Raw genomic sequence first — 19,373 nt, forward strand, 5'->3', positions numbered from 1 at the left:
GTGTGTGTGTGTGTGTGTGTGTGTGTGCGCGCGCGCTTAAGATTGACGCTGTCGGGGTGGCGCCACCCCTTTTCCCAGGAACCGAGTATTTCAAGGTTCAGACCCGGAGCCGGGTTAGGTACGCGGGTCGGAAGTGGGCGCAGCCAATGGCCGTCGATGTTTTTGTTTCCTTGCATCCCTAGGGCAAGTCATGCGCTAGACTTGTCACCGCCTGTGACCCCTCCCCCTCTTCATTCCATTGTAATTAAAGTGGCCCGGCTAAGTGCATTACATCACTTCTTTCCTTGACCCATAGGGCTTGAGCGAGAGCGAAGCTGGAAGCAGCCCAAAAGCTTAGACCAACTAATTGACACCACAGATGTTCCAATATCCGACATTTGGAGCTTCGAAAACGGCATAGCAGAATTTTAAACTTATCCACGCCTGGTAGGGTGGATTCAAATTTTTTTTTTAATCGGTGAAACAGAGACTTACAAACCAGGCCAGCTTTATCCCTAGACAGTTGCAGTTTCTCCAAATACTTCGAGTCTCTTGTGACCGCAGCCCATCTGCCTACATATCTGATGGCCTTTTTTTTCACCCAGGAGATCTGGGGGATAGCTCAACACAACGGGGCTCCTCGTCCCAGATGATGGGAATTTACCAGAACTCTGCTTCCTTGTTGTGGATGCTGGACAATCCCGTAAGGGAGAAGTCCCTGGGATTCCCAATGAGCAGGGCATTCACATGAGACTTTCTTGTGTGGGCTTCAAGCTTTTCACTTGAGTAGCTCTGACCTGTGTTGCTGAATTCCTTCGATTGGTCCAGTGAGCAAATCACCAGCCATTCTAATGAGGCTGCCACTGCACCTGTCAGTTTCCTACCTCTTGGGCTCTGGGAAAATGGACGTTTCCCTTTATGTTAACATATTGACAGATCTTATGCCTCTTTTGGAAGCATTTTACACTTCCAGGCATTGAAGGAAACTTCACCTATGTAACACAGACTCAAAAATGTCATTTGGAGGCAACATAGCGAGATCTCATCTCTACAAAACAAATTTTAAAAAATTAGCTGGGTGCAGTAACTCACACCTGTAATCCTAGCACTTTGGGAGGATGAGGCGGGAAATTGCTTGAGCCAGGACCTCAAGAGATCAGCCTGCGCAACACAGAGAGACCTTGCATCCACAAAAAACCAAAAAAATTAGCAGTGTGTGGTGATGCATGCCTGTAGTCCCAGCTACTTGGGAGACTGAGGTTTAGGATCACATAAACCCAGAAGATTGAGGCTGAAGTGAATTGTGGTTGTTCCACTGCACTCCAGCCTGGATGACAGAGTGAGACCCCAAGTCAAAAAAAAAAAAAAAAAAAAAAAGTGGGCAACCCCTTCGGGTCCCCTCCCATTGTGGGAACTTTTCTGTCTTCTTAATAAATCCTGCTTTCTCAAAATAAAATATAAAATAAAATAAATGTTTTAAAAAGTCATTTGGCACTTTCTGTCACAGCATAGCACCTTCAATCCCAAAGACTACTGCAAATAAAAAACACATGGGGCAGGCGCAGAGGCTCACGTCTGTAATCTCAGTGCTTTGAGAGGCCTGAGGCAGGAGGATTGCCTGAACGCAGAAGTTTGAGGCTGCAGTGAACTGTGACCGAGTCACTGTACTCCAACCTGAACAAATCTAATTAAAAAAAAAAAGATTGCAAATCATTCACATGTAAAAATTACATTAATTATTTATTTATATAACTTTTTGTATATTGGGAGTGTTTTCGCAGATATTCTTTCACTTGATGTAATTGGTATTTTTAAAAACTCTGCTAATTGCCTTAATACTATGTTGGGGCTCGGAAAACGATACCACAAACTGCAGTATTTTGGCAGCCTGAGGACTTTGAACTAAAGGACGTTGAACTATTAGAAGGCTTCAGAAGCAGCCTCTGAAGCAGCTTCTCTCTGACCTTCTCCGATCCTCCTGTCTCCTGCCTCCATTCTCCCCTGAAGTGAGTCAGAGAAACGAAAGGCAGGTCACAGAAACGAAAATCCCTCCCCTCTCCCCCAAAGCAAGTTATAAAACCTGGAAATATTACTCTAACTTTTCCCTGCCTTTCTATGTAGGGGCAGGCAAAAAGAATAAAGAAATTCTCTGGCCTACCTTGTCTGACAATAGGTCCCCTTTTCAAAGGGGTCCTGCCCTATACCCAGGAGGAAGGAATACTGCACAGAGGCCCAGAAGAATCTGAGCACATAGGTTGGGTCTCTGTTCGCAGTTTATTACCATTAGATCACATCCTTTTATCCAACCACATCTACATAACTTTCTATTCTTCATCAACCTAAGCCTAAAAATAGACAGTTTCCCCTGTGTCTTGGTCTTTGTTTCTGCAAGGCCCTCCTCACATAGAACTTTGATTTAAAAATATGTTATGCTTTTCTCTTGTTAACCTTTTGTCATAGGTATGTCAGCTGTGACCCTTATTGTGGCTGAGGAAAACTATCACACCTTTCTGTCTCTGCAACCATCTTTCAGAATGCCCTTGGTGTACTGCTCAAAGTCGTGTCTTGACACCAGAGCCTCTTCCCTGGCCCTAAAATGTAAGTTTAGCTTGACCTTTTTAATCTACTGGAGCTAAAATGCTATTTACTTATAGAATTCATGCATGCATTCATATCTTCAACATTATTGAATGCCTGCTCTAGGCTTTACAATAAAAAGTGAACAAAATGTACAAAAGTCCCTGCCTTTGCAGAGATTAAAAGGTAACATTAATTAAAAACAAAACAAAGGTATAAAAATTTGCTTTGAGAACAAGATCGGACACAAAGAAACACTTTTGAAAGAAGAAATATTTGTAAAGCCTTAGTTATCTTCTAGTTTTCTGGAAGAATTAGAATACATTCTCTCCAAACAGGGCTGCCACCACTACAGAGAATTATAGTAGTAGGGCACTGAAAAAACTAGAGGAAATACAAGGAGTTTACGGTGGCTTGCTAGTGCCATACTGCTAATCATTCTAATGATTCACTTAATAAAGTATGGCTTTGTTTAAGAAAAAAAAATAAAAGATGGCAAGGCACAGTAGCTCATGCCTATAATCTTAGCACTTTGGAAGGCCAAGCACTTTGGAAGGCCAAGATGGGAGAATTGTTTAAGGTCAAGAGTTTGAGACCAGTCAGGGCAACATAGTGAGACCTCATCTCCACATAAAAGAAAAAAAAATTGTTTTAATTAACTGGACATAATGGTGCACAGCTGTAGGCCCAGCTACTCAGGAGGTTGAGGAGGTAGGATTGCTTGAATCCAGAAGTTTGAGGCTACATTGAGCTGTGTCGTCTACTGCACTCCAACCCGGGCAATAGAATGAGACCCTGCCTCAAAATAAAAGGAAAGAAAAAGGGTCAATCACATATACCTGAACTAGAAACGACACAGAGAGCCTGATTAGTCTAAATAGTTCATTTGTAAAACATGAATAGTTTTAGCTTTCAATTTATTCTCATTGGTTTTAAGTCCAAGGATGGTCTCCAACCACCTGAAGAGGAGTCAATCAACAGATGTCTGGGTAAGGTAAAAGTAAATGATACCTTTATCTGTCTCTGCTCCCCTGAGATCACTCACTCTGACCTCCCCTAATGGAAAGAATTAGTCCTGATATGCTGATGACCTGACCTTTGAGTCATTAATCCATTTACTGCTTTGTGTGTATCCGACTCAGGCAAAATTGGGAAGGTCTCACACCCATTCTGGCAGTGTGCCCTCCTTTTCTGCTTTTTCACCTTCACAATGGTATATTTTCCTCCTTATTCTCACTCCTCTCCTACTAAGTCCTCTACGTTGCCTTCTTGGGACTTGCCCCACTTTGGAAATAGCATGGAGTCTTGGAAACTCTCTGCCTATACACCCCCTCTCCCATCGGCAGTGCCTTCACGGCCCAGTTCTCCCAGCAGCACAGGGACAGGGACTGCAGAACTGGGTCTTGCTAAGCATTCCATTGGCCAGCAGTCCCAGGAGTGACAGGCCAATAGAAAATTCAGTTCTAGATATAGAGTCCCTCACAGTGGATCTGAGTCACTAAACCAGCTGGAGAAGTTAGAACAACCAGTCATCACAATGCCAACTCTGCAGGCAACAGAGTTCATTGGTGATACAGAAGCCATGGTTTGCTTATTTTGGCTTTAAATAAGGACAGATCTACAGCCAGAACCATCCTTATATAGGAAGGGAAACCCCCCAAAAAACCCTGGAATTTACTTAAACAAAGTTGTGTATTTACTCTTACATGTTTAAACTTCAGTCACCTTCAAAGTGCTCTCCATTTGATGCAATACTCCTATCGAGATGCTTTTTCCATTGCTCAGAACGGCTTTGGAACATGTCAATTGATTTTTTTTTTTAACTGCTTCTTCCGTTTTTTGTTTCACCTCTTCCACATCGGCAGTGTGTCCCTTGGAGGACTTATTTCATCTGGGGAAACAATAAAAAGTTGCTTGGGGTGAGATCGGGTGACTGGGGAGAGTAGGGCATGGGGGTTATGCCAGTTTGGGTCCAAAACTGCTGAACACGCAGTGTTATGTGCGCAGGTGCACTCATAAATCACCCATCATGAAATGGGCAAACATGTTAAAAGAATCTCCCAAAAAAATTTCCCGGAAGCCTAATGTAGCCTCTCACAACAATGGTAGCTGGTACACTGATGCCTAAGGCTTCCTGGAACACTTACCTAGCAGGGGAAACCTGTAGTACAATGCCCCCCACCAAGAAAATTCTGAGGGTTTTTTTGGGGGGGGTCCTCTCATATAGTTTGATTGAAGGGAAAAGATTCTTCAAAATAGCTCTGATCAGGCAACCTCCATGGGTCCCCTCCCACTGTGGGAGCTTTTCTGTCCTCTCAATAAATACTGCTTTCTCACTTTAAACATATATATATATATATATATATATATATATATATATCTGATCAATAACAGTACTACCTTACATCTATTCATTCACTTGCTCCACTTTTGAATTCTGGGATGCTCTGGAAATAAAAAATGAATAAAACATTATTTCCTTACGTGTTGGAGTTGTTGTGGCCTGATGACCTCTGTCAAATATATCTGTGTTCCTGGCTGAAGGAAAGAGACACTAGCCTCTCTAAGGAAAAAATAAAACAAAGTGTTAGCAGAGATTCATTTTCAGGTGAACTATTTGTTATTAAAGGGAGCAAGTTTTGATGTTTGGGAAAGAGGGATAAAGTAAAGACTTTAGACCACAGGGCGGGGTGGAAAACGCTTTGCCACTTCAAAATTCTCTACTGCAAGTTTTCTGAGGGCAAAGACCATTATATCTCCAGGCTTATAACAAGGAAGTATTTGCATGATTACTGAATTTCTGAGCTCAAGTATATGGATCTAGGGAGAAAAGGGCCCCCATCAGAAGATTCTGCTGACTGTTACATTGAGCTCATTTTATTATATTATATATTTTTTTATAACTTCATTTTATTATAGAGATGAGAGGTACAAGTCTGGATTAGGTACATATGTAATCTAAGTGCAGGTGAAGTTTGGGCCTCCAACTGGCCCTCACTTCCCCTGGTTTGGGACCAGGTACTTTTATGTTGTTACATGCCCTGTCCCAGCCCTCCCTTGGCAGTGTCTGCTGACTGCTGATCCCTCCCTTGTGCTATTGTGCTTAATGGTCAGGTACCATTTAAGGGTGAAAATATGTGGTATTCCATTCTTTGTTTCTATGATGGATTATTAAGTATGATTCTCTCCAACACCATTCAATTTTCTGTGAAGTCCATGTTTTATCCTTCCTGATGGCTGCATAATATTGAGCTTTTCGTTTTAGAGACAAAGAAGTTAAAGCCCAGAAAAGGGAGGGGACTTGACTAGTGTCACTTAATTAATTAATAGCCGAGTTGGAAGTTGGTCTTATTATTTAGAAAACTATTATGGCCCAAGATGTTAATTACAACTCTTCCTTCTTTCCTCACACACTATTTGTTGCACTTTTTTCTCTCGAGAATTAAAATAGTTCATATTTGTATAGTGGCTTCATGGCCATTACCAACCGCTGCAGTGTGGATGTTGAGAACCACTCACTGATTGACCAGATCTGAGTCACATGCCTGCCCTAGGCAAAGTGGTGGCAGAAAAGAGAGGTCAATTGTATGGGATAGTCCCCAAAGGAAACACAGAGAACTGTTAGAATAAGAAGACAGGAAGTCTGCTACACAACCTACTAATGACAGCTTATTTTTTAATCATTATGTCCTCTTGAATCTAATCTGATATTGCATAAACATAACATTTTTTTGTTTTGTTTTCTGCTAACAAACTTAATGGTTTGACTCTGGGCAATTAGGGTCAGAAGTCATTTAAGGACAGAAGGAGGAGGAGGAGGAGGAGGAGGAGGAATTATTACAAGGATTCAGAGAGACCAAACTAGTACCAGAGACCTTCAGATAGCTCTGGGATCAGCACCCTTCTCCCCGCCCCCACCCTAACCCTACTGTTTCTCTCTGCATCTCTGTTTCTTGTTGTACATTTGTTCTGGTGTCTTTCTCCACTGACCAGCCCCTTTGCTTATCTATAGTTTCTGTTTCCTCATTATTTAAGCATGCACATGACTCATAAAGGCCTCTCTCCATCTCTTCAATGTTACTTTTTTTTTTGAGTTGGAGTCTCACTCTGTTGCCTAGGCTGGAGTGCAGTGGCATGCTCATGGCCACCATAGCCTCAACCTACTGGGCTCAGGCGATCCTTCCTCCTCAGCCTTCCAAGTAGCCAGAACTACAGGCACATGCTACCACGCCCGGCTAATTTTCTGATTTATTGTAGAGATGAGGTCTTATCAATTTGCTCAGGCTGGTCTTGAACCCCTGGACTCAGGCAATCCTCTCACCTCGGCCTCCCAAAGTGCTGGGATTACAGGCTTGAGCCACCGCTCCTGGCCTTCAATGTTTCTTTTAAGCTATAGCTCCCATCATATGCTGGATACTTTATCCAGGTATTTCTTAGCTATAATTCATGAGGAAAATTAATTGGATCACTTATCTTTTTAAGTCATGAGTGTCATGTGGTCAGTTCACCAAGACATGATAGTTACATATATGTGCATATTTTGTGCCACTAATACTTCACAAATTCTTACTAAGTGTCCCATTATTTGGCTTTCAGTATAAGCTAGAAAGTAAAGTATTCTTTGTTTAACACAAGTCAATCAACCATATCAGTAAAGACAAAAGTTTTTAATATGGTGGCATATTTTAAAATTATACTGTAAACAGTATAACATAGTATAATATATTATACGAAATAATAATTTTTATTATACTGACAGCATTCTCATTAGAGAAATACTATGTTCCATTTTGAATCTCAAATCTTTAAAATGTTTTTTATGATGTGCTTGACTAAACTATTTGGAAGAAAGAGGAATATCTGGGCATCAGTATCAACTCAAAATAACACCTTGCCATCCAAACCCTCTAATTTATCAACTATATATAAACCATTTATCTCTTAATTTCCAGCCTCTCAGAACTTCCAAGCAAGATGACAAATTATAGAAGCAAATATAATCTGAAGATTTCATATCTGTGAAAACTTTAGGTATAAAACATTAAGGGGAAAAATATTATTCACTGCACCAAGGGAGAAACTCCCAAAGGTCAAACATAAGAGTTGGCTCTTAGGCCGTCTGCTTCAGAATTAATAAAAATGCCAACCCCCCCCCCAAAAAACCCCCAAAAACTTTAATTTTAATTTATCCCCAAAGCTCTCAACATCCACTCTTTAGGCATTTACCACTGAGTTTTCTTTTACAGAATGTATTGACCTCAATGATATCTTTTACTTCTATAAAATACAGACCTAAATAGGCCTTTTTTATCATAAAATTGTACTGGTGAGAGTTTTGTTCTTTTTGTCACTTGCAATCCCCTTATAGGCTGTGAAATGCAATCTTCCATAAAAAGGAAATGTGTTAAATCACATTGATTTCTATCCCAACGAAAATTACTGTTTGCTTTTAGTGGGAATGACTCAGTCAATCGAATTGAAAACTTGCTATTCCGTCCCTGGATGAAACTTTTTAAAACATAATTTCCTCTCTCTTTCCTTACAAGGAGTCAATCATCGCTCACCTAAAGATTACTGAAGGAGAAGACAACACATAATGAAAACAAAAATAATTGCCTACTAATTTCATCTCTACAAATGGCGGCCCTCAGATTTTAACATGATGTTTCCAGTAAAAAGACTTTTGTCAGAAATGAGAACATCTTTTTCAGATGCGCCAATAGAAGATCACAGAATTCTACATAAAGATAGCTAAATGAAACAGTGCAGTATTAGAGATTACACTTTATTAAACCAACTCCGTGTAGCTATTTTTAAGGCCATAGTGGGACCCCTTGAAGCAGCTGCTAGATTACACATAGGCTTTCCTAGAACCAGAAAAATGTAGCCACCGTATTCTAGCCCGGGAAATGGAGCGAGACCCTGACTTAAGAAATGTGTGAGGGATGGGTGCATTGGCTCACACCTATAATCCCAGCACTTTGGGAGGCCAAGGAGAGATGTTTGCTTGAACCCAGTGGCTCGAGACCAGCCTGGGCAACATAGCGAGATCTCGTCTCTATAAAAAAGCAAAGAAAAAAAGTTATCCGGGTGTGATGATGCGTACCTGTAGTCCCAGTTATTCGGGAGACTGAGGTGGAAGGTTTGTCTGAACCTAGAAAGTGAATCATACCACTGTCGTGTATTGCGCCACTGCGCTCCAGCCTGGGTGGAAACCTGACTTAAAAAAAAAAAAGTGTGTGTATAAAGGAAGCACATGACCTATTTTACTTTTTTTTTTTTTTTTTTTGAGACAGGATCTTGCTTTGTCTCTCAGGCTGGAGTGGAGTGGTGCGATCATGGCTCACTGTAAGTTCACACACCTGGGCTCAGGCTGACCTCCCGCCTCAGACTCCTGAATAGCTAGGACTACAAGCATATACCACCATGACCAGCTACTTAAAAATTTTGGGGGGACAGAGAGAGGATCTCTCTATGTTTCCCAGACTGGCCTCAAACTCCCAGCCTGAAGCAATCCTCCTGCCTTGGCCTCCCAAAGTGCTGGGATTACAGGCATAAACCACCACACCCAGCTCAAATTCTCAACACTTTTGAAACAGCATCCCTTGGAATAAATACACAACAAATCCTCATGCCACTCAATTCATGTGTCTTTGCCTAGAATATACTTTTTAAAAGTTTTGGATATACATTGTCAAATTACTCCCCCCCAAAAGACCACATCCAATTATTTCCCCCAAGAAATAGAACAGTGTCTAGATCCACAACCTCATCTGATAAATTTGATGAAAAGTCTGGGTATTTGGGGTGAAACATGATAATACGACTGCATTTTTATTACATGTCAGGTCTTTCAACAGATGGCATAGCAATACTTTTTTTCCAAGATTAAAATAGTTTTGTTTTCCAATTATAAAAGTTTTGCTTATTATTAAAAAGTGAGCAAGGTCAGAAGTATAAGAGAAAGCAAAATTCCTCAAAATATTCCCACTTAGAGATAGCAACTGACCTTTTGGTGAACACCCTTCCAAATATCAATCTGTGCATATTTACATATACAGACAGAAACATCCTTTATTCTCCTGCTAAGTGCTATTTTGAGATAACAGGGCTGTATTTCAAGGAAATGCAGTTCCAGGATCATCTGTATTTCAAGGATCTCTTCTCTGCTTCCTGTAATCAGAAAATTTAAACTAAAGATCAGACCTGACTGCACTTGAGCCCATGGGCTCGAGACCAGCCTGGGCAACATAGTAAGACCTCATCTTAACAACAACAACAAAAATTTATCTCAGAGAGCACATGGATGAGTCCAGGGATCAGGTGGAGGGAGAGCTGTTTATGTTCTGCTTTCTTATGTATGTGCTGACCAGGCCCCAAGAAGAATCGGATCGGGTATGAAAAGGTCAGTGATTACCCCAACATCTTACTCAGACTTGAAAAGGAAGTAGGGGAAAATGCAAATGACTCGAAATTTCCTCCTTCAAAAGAGGTGCAGGGTTCCTCTGTAAAACCTGTGGTAAAAACTTCTCAGCAGCTGTCAACACAGACACACTGTTTGCAAAACAGTGGGTACAATGGCTCACTTAGCAGAACGGTCACCTATGAGAACAGCTGCTTCATGATGTTATGAATCAAACATGTTTTGAAAGCTGATGTCTTCTAGAACTCCTTTTTACACTTAAAAGTGTGGATATTTAATGGCTTCTTTTTTTTGTTTGTTTTTTGGAATTGGAGTCTCACCCTGTCTTCCAAGCCAGAGTGCAGTGGCACGCTCACGGTCACTGTAGTCTCGACCTGCTGGGTTCAGGCGATCCTTCCACCTCAGCCTTCCAAAGCTAGAACTACAGGCACGTGCCACCATATCTGGCTAATTTAATGACATTTTAATTGTTTTTTTCCCCAACCCATTTTAATTGCTTTTTCCCTAAGCTATTTGTTATGATAGCTTTTTTTTTTCTTAAGTAATCGTGATCTCAATCTGTCGCCCGGGCTGGAGTACATTGGCACCATCATGGCTCACTGCAGCCTCGACTTCCCGTGATCAGGTGATCCTCCTGCTTCAACTTTCCAAGTAGCTGGGACTACCAGCAAGTGCCACCACTCCTGTCTAATTTTTTGTTGTTGTTGTTAAGACGAGGTCTCATTATGTTGCCCAGGCTGGTCTCGAACTCCTGGGCTCAAGCAATTCTCTTAGACTCCCAAGGTGCTGGGATTATTGGCATAAGCCACCATGCCTGGCCTTTGTTATGATAGCTTTATCCTGTCAGATGTGTTTGCCAGCCATGATACTTTCATGGGAATGAATTTTCCTCCACTGTGAAGGGAGTGCTGTGCATCTTATTCAGAGTGAATATTTGCCTTTTTTGACTGCTCAGCGTCTGATGAGGCATTCTTCCGCTTTGACTGCTCTTCCTCTTCTTAGGGAAGTCCCTCAAATGGCAGCCAACTCATTAATTCACTAATGGTTATTGAACATCTATCAGTGCCCGACTCTGTGCTGGATGTCGGAATGCACTGTCAAAGAAAAGTAGACATGATCTGAACCCTCATGAAGCTTACAGTAGGTAGGAATCAAATAGTAATCAACAAATTAAATAAATGTGAGCCTCAACTATGATAAGTGCTAAGGAGGAGAAGGACATGGTGTTCTTCCATGTCCTTGGAAGTTTGACTTAGTTGACTTACTTAAAAATAAGCTGACTTATTAAGTTTGACTTAGTTGATTTATTTAAAAGTAAGTTGGAGGTTTGACTTAGTCATGGTCATCAGTAAAACTCATTCCTGAGGTAATATTTAAGCTGAAAATTAAGGATGAATTAAAAAACACTAAAAATATTCCAAATGATCATTAAACATGAAATAAAACTAAATTTAGCAGTAGGAGAAATGTTCAGCCACGGTACCAAAAGCCCAGAAAGCCCCTGTGAACTGTTGAATGGTCTGGAGTGTGGCATTTTAGTAAACTCCAGTCTCCGGAGTTTTGGGACCCCAAACTAAATCTCTAATAGTTTAAACATCAGATGACACTGGTGAGAATTGATCAGGGCTCATGTCTCACTTCTCTAGCAGCACTATTCTCACTAGGAAAAACATCCAACTAGAGTTAGAAAAATCATTACCCTCCAGTGTCTTTTGGTAGAGTTTTCAAGTGCAAAAGTTCCTTATGTTGTTCTTCCCCTACTGAGGGAATAAGGAAAATAAAGAGCTCAAATACCTTTGACTCACTTGAGCAAACCTGGCTTCCTTCTCTGACACTGTCCAATCCTCAAAGTGTCTTTGAAGACACTAAACACTTCCTCAAGAAAATTATCTCCTCTCTCCAAGACTTGCTAAAAGAATCTAAACACATCTTCTAGTGTGGGTTAGTGAAATATTTCTATTTCTACTCCATTTCTCTTCTAATCCTTAGTAGAAACTAATAAGAATCTGAAATGTTGAGTCAAAACAATTTCCATGGCAGCAGCATGGAAGAGGAAAAAAATCCCAGGGCCATGAGTAACAGCAAAGGGAAGGCCTGTTTGCTCAGACTGTCAGATGACTTCTCTGGTGAACCAGCATTCGAGGATGATTCCCTAGGTCAAATGAGGAGGATATTCAGGAAGAGGTTAAATGGCTTAGTCATATGGTGCTTTTTAAAGAAGACCTTTGAAAATGACATCCTGAAGAGGTATAGCCATGTAGCCAGATGAATGTCTCTTGTTACTGAGAATTGGAACAATGGCCTAATTTGGGAATATCTATAAAATAAATATAAGACATCTAAAAATAAAAATACTTTTTGAACCAGAATCTCATTTCTAAGAATTTATCTTACACATATACTCGTATATATGCCAAAGAAAAATGTACATCTATTTTAATTGTATTATTTATTTATTTATTTGTTTGTTTTTGAGTAAAAGTCTCACTCAGGCTGGAGTGCAGTGGCATGCTTATGGCCACCGCAGCCTCAACATGTTGGGCTCAGGCAATCCTTCTGCCTCAGCCTTCCAAGTAGCTGGAACCACAGGCATGTGCCACCATGCTCAGCTAATTTTTTGACTTGTTGTAGAGATGAGATCTCACCATAGGCTAGTCTCAAACCCATGGGCTCATGCTATCCTCTCACCTCAGCCTCCCAAAGTGCTGGGGTTATAGGTGTGAGCCACCGCGCCCAGCTCATCTATTTTATTTTAGCATCATTTGTATTGAAACACAAAGACTGAAAACATCTCAATGTTCTTTCAGCAGAAGACAGGCTATATAAATTGTGCTACATCCTTGTAAGTTATGTAAATTACAATTTTAAAAATATGAAGTCTCTTTACATGTATATCTACTATGAAATGAGTTTATATGAAATAATGATAAGTTAAAAAAAGTTCTGGACAGCATATGTAGAATGTCCTCATTTACATAAAAGAGGGTTATCTATATTCATCGGTCTGTCTATATTCGAGTATATTACAAATAATATTTTCCAGTGGTTGTCTCTGGGAAAGGACTGCAGAAGCAAGGGTTTGAGGTGAGAAGAATTTCAAATGTCCTCAAATATCAGCTGTCTTCACCTACTGGGTCTGCCAAAACAAAATGCCATAGACTAAGTGGCTTATACAACAGAAATTTATTTTCTCATAGTTCTGAAGGCTGGAAGTTCATGATCTGGGTGACATGGCTAAGTTCCTGGTGAGGAGTCTTCTCCTGGCTTGCAAATGGCCACCATCTTTCTGTGTCTTCATATATTGGAAACAGAGAGCAGAGCAAGCTCTCTGGGGGTTCTTCTTAAAAGGGCACTGATCCCTTCAGGAAGGCCCCACTCCCATGACCTTATCTAACTTAACTATCTTCTTAGGGTCCCATCTCCAAATACCATCACATTGTGGATTAGGCTTTCGAACTGAGAATTTTAGGAGACACTATTCAGGCCATAACTAAGTACTAGCTCTTCACTGACCATTTATACTATCCATTTTCTCTCTCTGACTCTGTCTCTTTTTCTCTTTCACCCTCTTTTTTTTCCTCTTGCATATAACTCTCTCTGTCTCCATCTCTCTTTCTGTCCCTCACACAACATCTATATCTTAAGCAGCTGGAACACAGCAAGTATTTACAAAATGCATGTTGAATTGAACAGTGAAACTTTAACAATGTATCTCCTAACAAGTCTGATATCTGTTTACAGCACTCAGAACTTTCTCCCAGTTAAATATATGATCAGAGACGAATTTTGAGACTACCAGTAGATTTTCTATTTATGCTATTACTGCTTGGGAGGTCTGGGCACAAAGTGCCTGCCAGGTTGCCTGTTGTTTTGCTTTCTGGAAGTAAAACTAGAGAAACACTTCACAATATGCACAGGAAGAAAGCAGTTGGAAAAGCCAAGAGCTCTTCTCTAGTATCTGGGTAAATGTTCATTCATTCATTTATTCATTTAATTGCAGCTTTGTGGCTTCACCTTGAGGCAGACCTTGTGCTAGGAACAGAAGACATGAAACAGACCCTACTCTTCTGGAAGTCACAATGTGTTTGGCTGGTAGACAGGTGAACAAACACAGCTGATCCTTCTCTTCAAGCAGTTCAAGTTTACTGTGTTGACCGGAAGGCACATGTTTGGCAATGATTTGTCTTTGCACTGAGGTACGAGTGTGAGGAAGTATTAACTCTTAGCTAGAGACTCAAGTTAACCAACAAGCCTACATCTAAGCCTATATTGACTTTAATTTCCTTTAATTATTCTCTTCTCAAATTTGAGATTGTAATAACTCTTAATAAGTGCCTGAGAGTAGTAAATTAAAACTTTTACAAGAATGTATTTTATAAGGAAAAAAATGTACCACAGTAATTTTTGAGAACTTAGACATTTGCAAAGAAATTTATAACATCTCTCTTTGTAATTTCTGTGTACTATAAGTATATTTCTAATACTCATCTCTAAGAAACAAACAAATAAATAATAAAACTGTTCCTGGGGAGAATATAGACAGGTAAGAGGGGTTGTGTGAGGAAAATAACAGCAAAGTTTTTGTTTTCAGCATTTTCTGTTTTGTCTAAAAAGATCAGATGCCTAGCAAGACTCAGAAATCCAAATATTGGCTCTAAATAAGGTCTTTTCTTTTTTTCTAAAGTGTGATTTAGGAATAGTCATCTAACCCTAACATCTAGGGCACACCTTCTTCAAGAAACACATTCTTGTTCTTGATTCTAGAGAATAAAAAATGTAGCCCAACCTGTCTATTCTGGCAGGCTCTGGTCTCTCTGGAAAGCTCCATAGTGCAGCGGGTGGAAAAATAGGCCAGTTGGCAGTCACTGAGGGTGGTGATATTAGATGAACGATATCTCCATCATGCTTCTGGGTCCTTCCGCTGATTAAGTGGTCCTCCGTGATGAGAGCAGACCACTTTTTACCTTTAGTGACATGCCTCACTTTAGGCAAAAGATGTATGAGAATACAAACATTTAAATAAAGTACATGGACTCGGCTAGTGGGAAGCTAAACAAAAATAAAAATGAAGGACAGATAAAAACATCTCTTTTTACCCTACAAAAATTGCCATTGGACCTACTATACTGTAGGAACATAGTAAAAACATTTTGTCTTCAATGGTTCAACTAGGCAATTTGTGAGTACATAGCAAAAAGGATATTGAGTTTGAGTCTTGCAAATTTTGAAAATAATTTACATAAATTATAGATTTATTTCCTTTGACAAATAGAATTTGTGTATGACTAGTATCTTTCAGAATGTGCCACATTTTAAGCGTTTCAGAAATGGCACACGTGAACATTTTGTTAAAGACTAAGAAAGTATAGCAACGACTTTGTTCAATTCTATTCTACACTTAAATAACTGTTTTTCCTCTAGAATATTCTGTGAACTTGAATAGTACTGAGTTCACTCTAACATGCTCTCTGAGAAATTCTCTGTCAATAGCCATTGCATTCAATAGAACCTAAAGGTTAGCGTGAGCTAATGAAATGTAGTTTGGGTAATCAGATTTCATAAATAATTCAAATAGTAAATCTGGTTTTCTTTTTAAAAATTAATACTTCATAAAATAAAATTTTATTCCTAAAACTAAGTAGAGTCAACTTCATGCCTTTTAATGAAGCATAAAGTGTACATGTTAGTTAGCCTTTCATGTACCCTGAAAATATGTCAACAACTTTTGGAAAGGTGTTTGCTGTGAATGAGATTATCTTTTCCAGATGATTTTTGTGTTTACATGTGTATCAGCTGTTGTGACTGATAAACTCATTCTTGTCAATCTAACAACAAATTGGTTCAAGTAAGTGTCTTGAATGCTGTTTTTCATTCAGTTGACGGATTGCTTGAAACTTTTGGCCAAATTGACTTCTTGTATTGCTATAGTCATTGCAACTAAGGAAGTTCATTAATTATACCAGCATTTTTTAAAGTGTCTATTAAATATCACTACCCTTCTAGGAACCATGGAGTCACTTCTCATCAACCAGGAAATTGGTCAACTTCACTAAAATTTCATAACATTTTGGAGGTTTATTCAGCTAACATACTGTGACTAATTTCTCTATTTTCTCTTACTGGTTCAGGGAGAACAACTCATTCTACTGACATGATCTTTTTTCACTTCTAGAGCTAGTTTTCTGTTTCCGTAGAGATGTCAACCATGTTAAGGGGTAAAATGTACATTCAATATTTAAGTGGACAGGGCCACGGTACAATAGCACACAGAATCCTGGATGACTAAGCATAGTTAGTAACTCAAGAAATATTTGTTATTGTATTTGTGCATTTAGATTTTTAACCTTTATTTTTTGGACTGTTAAATGCAGTAGTGAGAAGGAAAGAAAGAGTAAAACAAGGGGTTCTATCTGTAACTGACTGGACAATGAGTTGCGGTAACTGACTACATTTGGGCCGGCCAAAAAATGCTTACTGAGCTTTGAGCATAATAGCAAACATAAAGATGAGACAGAGCCTAGACTTCAGTTTCAGTTCAGCAGGACGGGTTAAAACAAACATACCAATAATGGAGAGCACAAGGATCCTAGGACAGAAGAAACAATATTTGAATTAAGGATACAACTTTGGACATTTTAATTTAAACTCTTTGATTTTTATTTACTTATGTTTAAAATTGACTAATAACACCAAATTTACATTGTTGTAAAGTTTCAAAGGAAAAGCATTTTCCATACAAAAGGAAAAACAACTTTGTATGCAGTAAAGTCCTACAAAGACTTGCTGACATATATAGGTGTCATACATGTATACATACACATTACATGTATATATATATCTTATGTACATAGATGTCAAATTATGTATGTATTTAAAAGGAAACAGAAAGTGATAGAATTTCAAAGAAGAGAGAATTCTCGTTTCATGGTTAGGAAGATCTTGCAAGTTTTCATAGAAGAGGAATGCTATGAAATGAAGCTCAAAAAGTTAGATTTTTTTTTTTTTTGGAGTCAGGGTTTCACTCTGTCACCTAGGCTGGAGGGCAATGGCATGATCATGGCTCACTACAGCCTTGACCTTCTGGGCACAGGTGATCCTTCTGCCTCAGTCTCCTGAGTAGCTGGAATTACAGACTTGCACCACCATGCCTGGCTAATTTTTTTTTTTTTTAATTTTTATAGAGACAAGGTGTTGCTATGTTGCCCAGGCTGGTCTTGAACTCCTGGGCTTAAGCAATCCTCTTACCTTGGCCTCCCAAAATACTAGGTGTGAGCCACCACGACCAACAGAAAGAGTTCTAAAGATGAAGACAAAGGGCAAAGGTAACGGAAAGTGCTTGAGGCAGGAAGAAAAGCATTTGCAAATAGAAAGTTTGTGCAGGAATCCCAAAAGGGCACTGACTCAGGTTTTTGAGGCTCAGACACTCTGTGAGTTAGTGAAGAAAGCCAGTGGCTTGAGCTATCATTTCATGTATCGCCATCTGGTCAAGAAATAGTCAAGCGGGAGTGACAGAAAGTGCTGAGCATCAGAGTGTGGCAGGCAGAAGGTCAGCCCCACAAAGACGTTCATGTCCTCATCACCAGAACCTGGGAGCATGTCATCTTACATGGAAGAAGGGACTTTGTAGATGTGATTAATTTAGAAATCGTAGGACAGGGTCGTTATGGATTATTCGGGTGGCCCAACCTAATCCTCAGGGACCTTGTAAAAGTGAAAGAGGGAGGTGGGAATGCCAGAGCCAGAAAGAGATTTGAAGATGTAACTCCTGGTTTGGAGGATGGAAGACAGAGCGTGTGAGTGCCTTTGGCTGCTGGAAAAGGCAAGGAAACAAATTCTCCTCCAGACCTTTCAGAAAGAAAAGAATCTTGCCAATGGCATGATGTTAGCCCCGGAAGACCCATGTTGGAATTTTGATCTCCAATAGTAATTGGATAACCATTTTTTGTTGTTTTAAGTCACAAAACTTGGTCAATGCTATGGCAGCAACAGAGAATGAACAGAGAAAGCGAGAGAAGCAGGGGGACATGGATGGAGGACTCACACAGATGATGGACAAAGCTGGAGATGGAAAGGCTGATCTCACTCCAGGAAAATTCTGGTGAGAGATGGGGATTGGACATTTTTTCTGTGGTTTATAATCTTCCATTTTCTCCTATTCACACATAGACACATACATGCACCCATACACAATTTTAAAACTAGAGTTCCCCAAGCCCTGGGCCCCACAGCAGTCTTGGTCCTGGCCTGTTGGGAACCCAGCCCAACAGCGGAGGCAAGCCAGCAAAGCTACACCTGCATTTCCAGCCATACCCCATCGTTTACATTACCACCTGAGCTCCGTCTCCTGTCAGGTCAGCACTGAGAAGCTGGCTTCCATTTCCAGCACCTATCTTTTTAAAGCAGGGTTTTTTGTGGTGACAGCAACCAAAATGAGAGTACGGAGTAGACTGGACACAAGCAACACACTTCTGGTGTCACTGTCTCCCATCATCCCTAGATGGGACCCTGTAGTTGCAGGAAAACAACTCAGGGCTCCCACTGATTCTGCATGATGGTGAGTTGTATAATTATTTCATTATATATTGCAAGGTAGCAACAGTAGAAATAAAGTACACAATAAGTGCAATGTGCTTGAATGATCCCAAAACCATCCCTCGCACCTGGTCTATGGAAAAATTGTCTTCTGCAAAATCAGTCCCTGATGACTAAAAGGTTGGGGACTGCTGTTTTAAACAATGACTCTCATAAGTTCACACCCAAAACTTTAAAAGCTTCCCAGGTACCAGTGTTTCTCATTTTATCCCTGATCCAAACAGAGACAATATAAAGCTCTCTCTTTATTTCCTCTTAGCCCATTGAGGTATTTTGGGATTTTCAAATGTAAGTTTACTGAAATCTAGAAGAATTTCAGTGAGAAAATATCACTCCAAGAAAATGCTGGAAAAAAATGCAAACGCAATCATGCTTATCCTGCATGGTCTGTGGCCCCCGTGCAATTTAATAAGTATACTGCTCTATATTACTTGAGACATGGAGACCTAATGCTGCCTGTACTCACCTACTATCAGAGCCAAAAAAATTACTTTTAGTTTATCAAGATATCCCTTACCCTCTTATTCCAGTCTTGTCGAAAGACATATCCCAAAACGATGTTGTGGTAATGAATCCAGTTCAAGAAATACTCAGTGTCAACTGTGCAAAAAGGAGATAATGGAATCGAGGCCCATTTCTTGATGAACAAAGGAATCTTCCTTTTGTTGGTAATGTGTATACCAGGGGTGCCAAAAAAAAAAATGTAGACACATTTTTTTAATATAATCAATATTTTTTATTTTGATATTGTGGGATACAGTTAAGGGTTAGGTATACAAATACGTTTCGTTCAGGCACCCTT

Source organism: Carlito syrichta, unplaced genomic scaffold, assembly GCF_000164805.1.
Source record: "Carlito syrichta isolate Samal-C Ts95f unplaced genomic scaffold, Tarsius_syrichta-2.0.1 Scaffold230908, whole genome shotgun sequence".
Classification (NCBI taxonomy): Eukaryota; Metazoa; Chordata; class Mammalia; order Primates; family Tarsiidae; genus Carlito; species Carlito syrichta.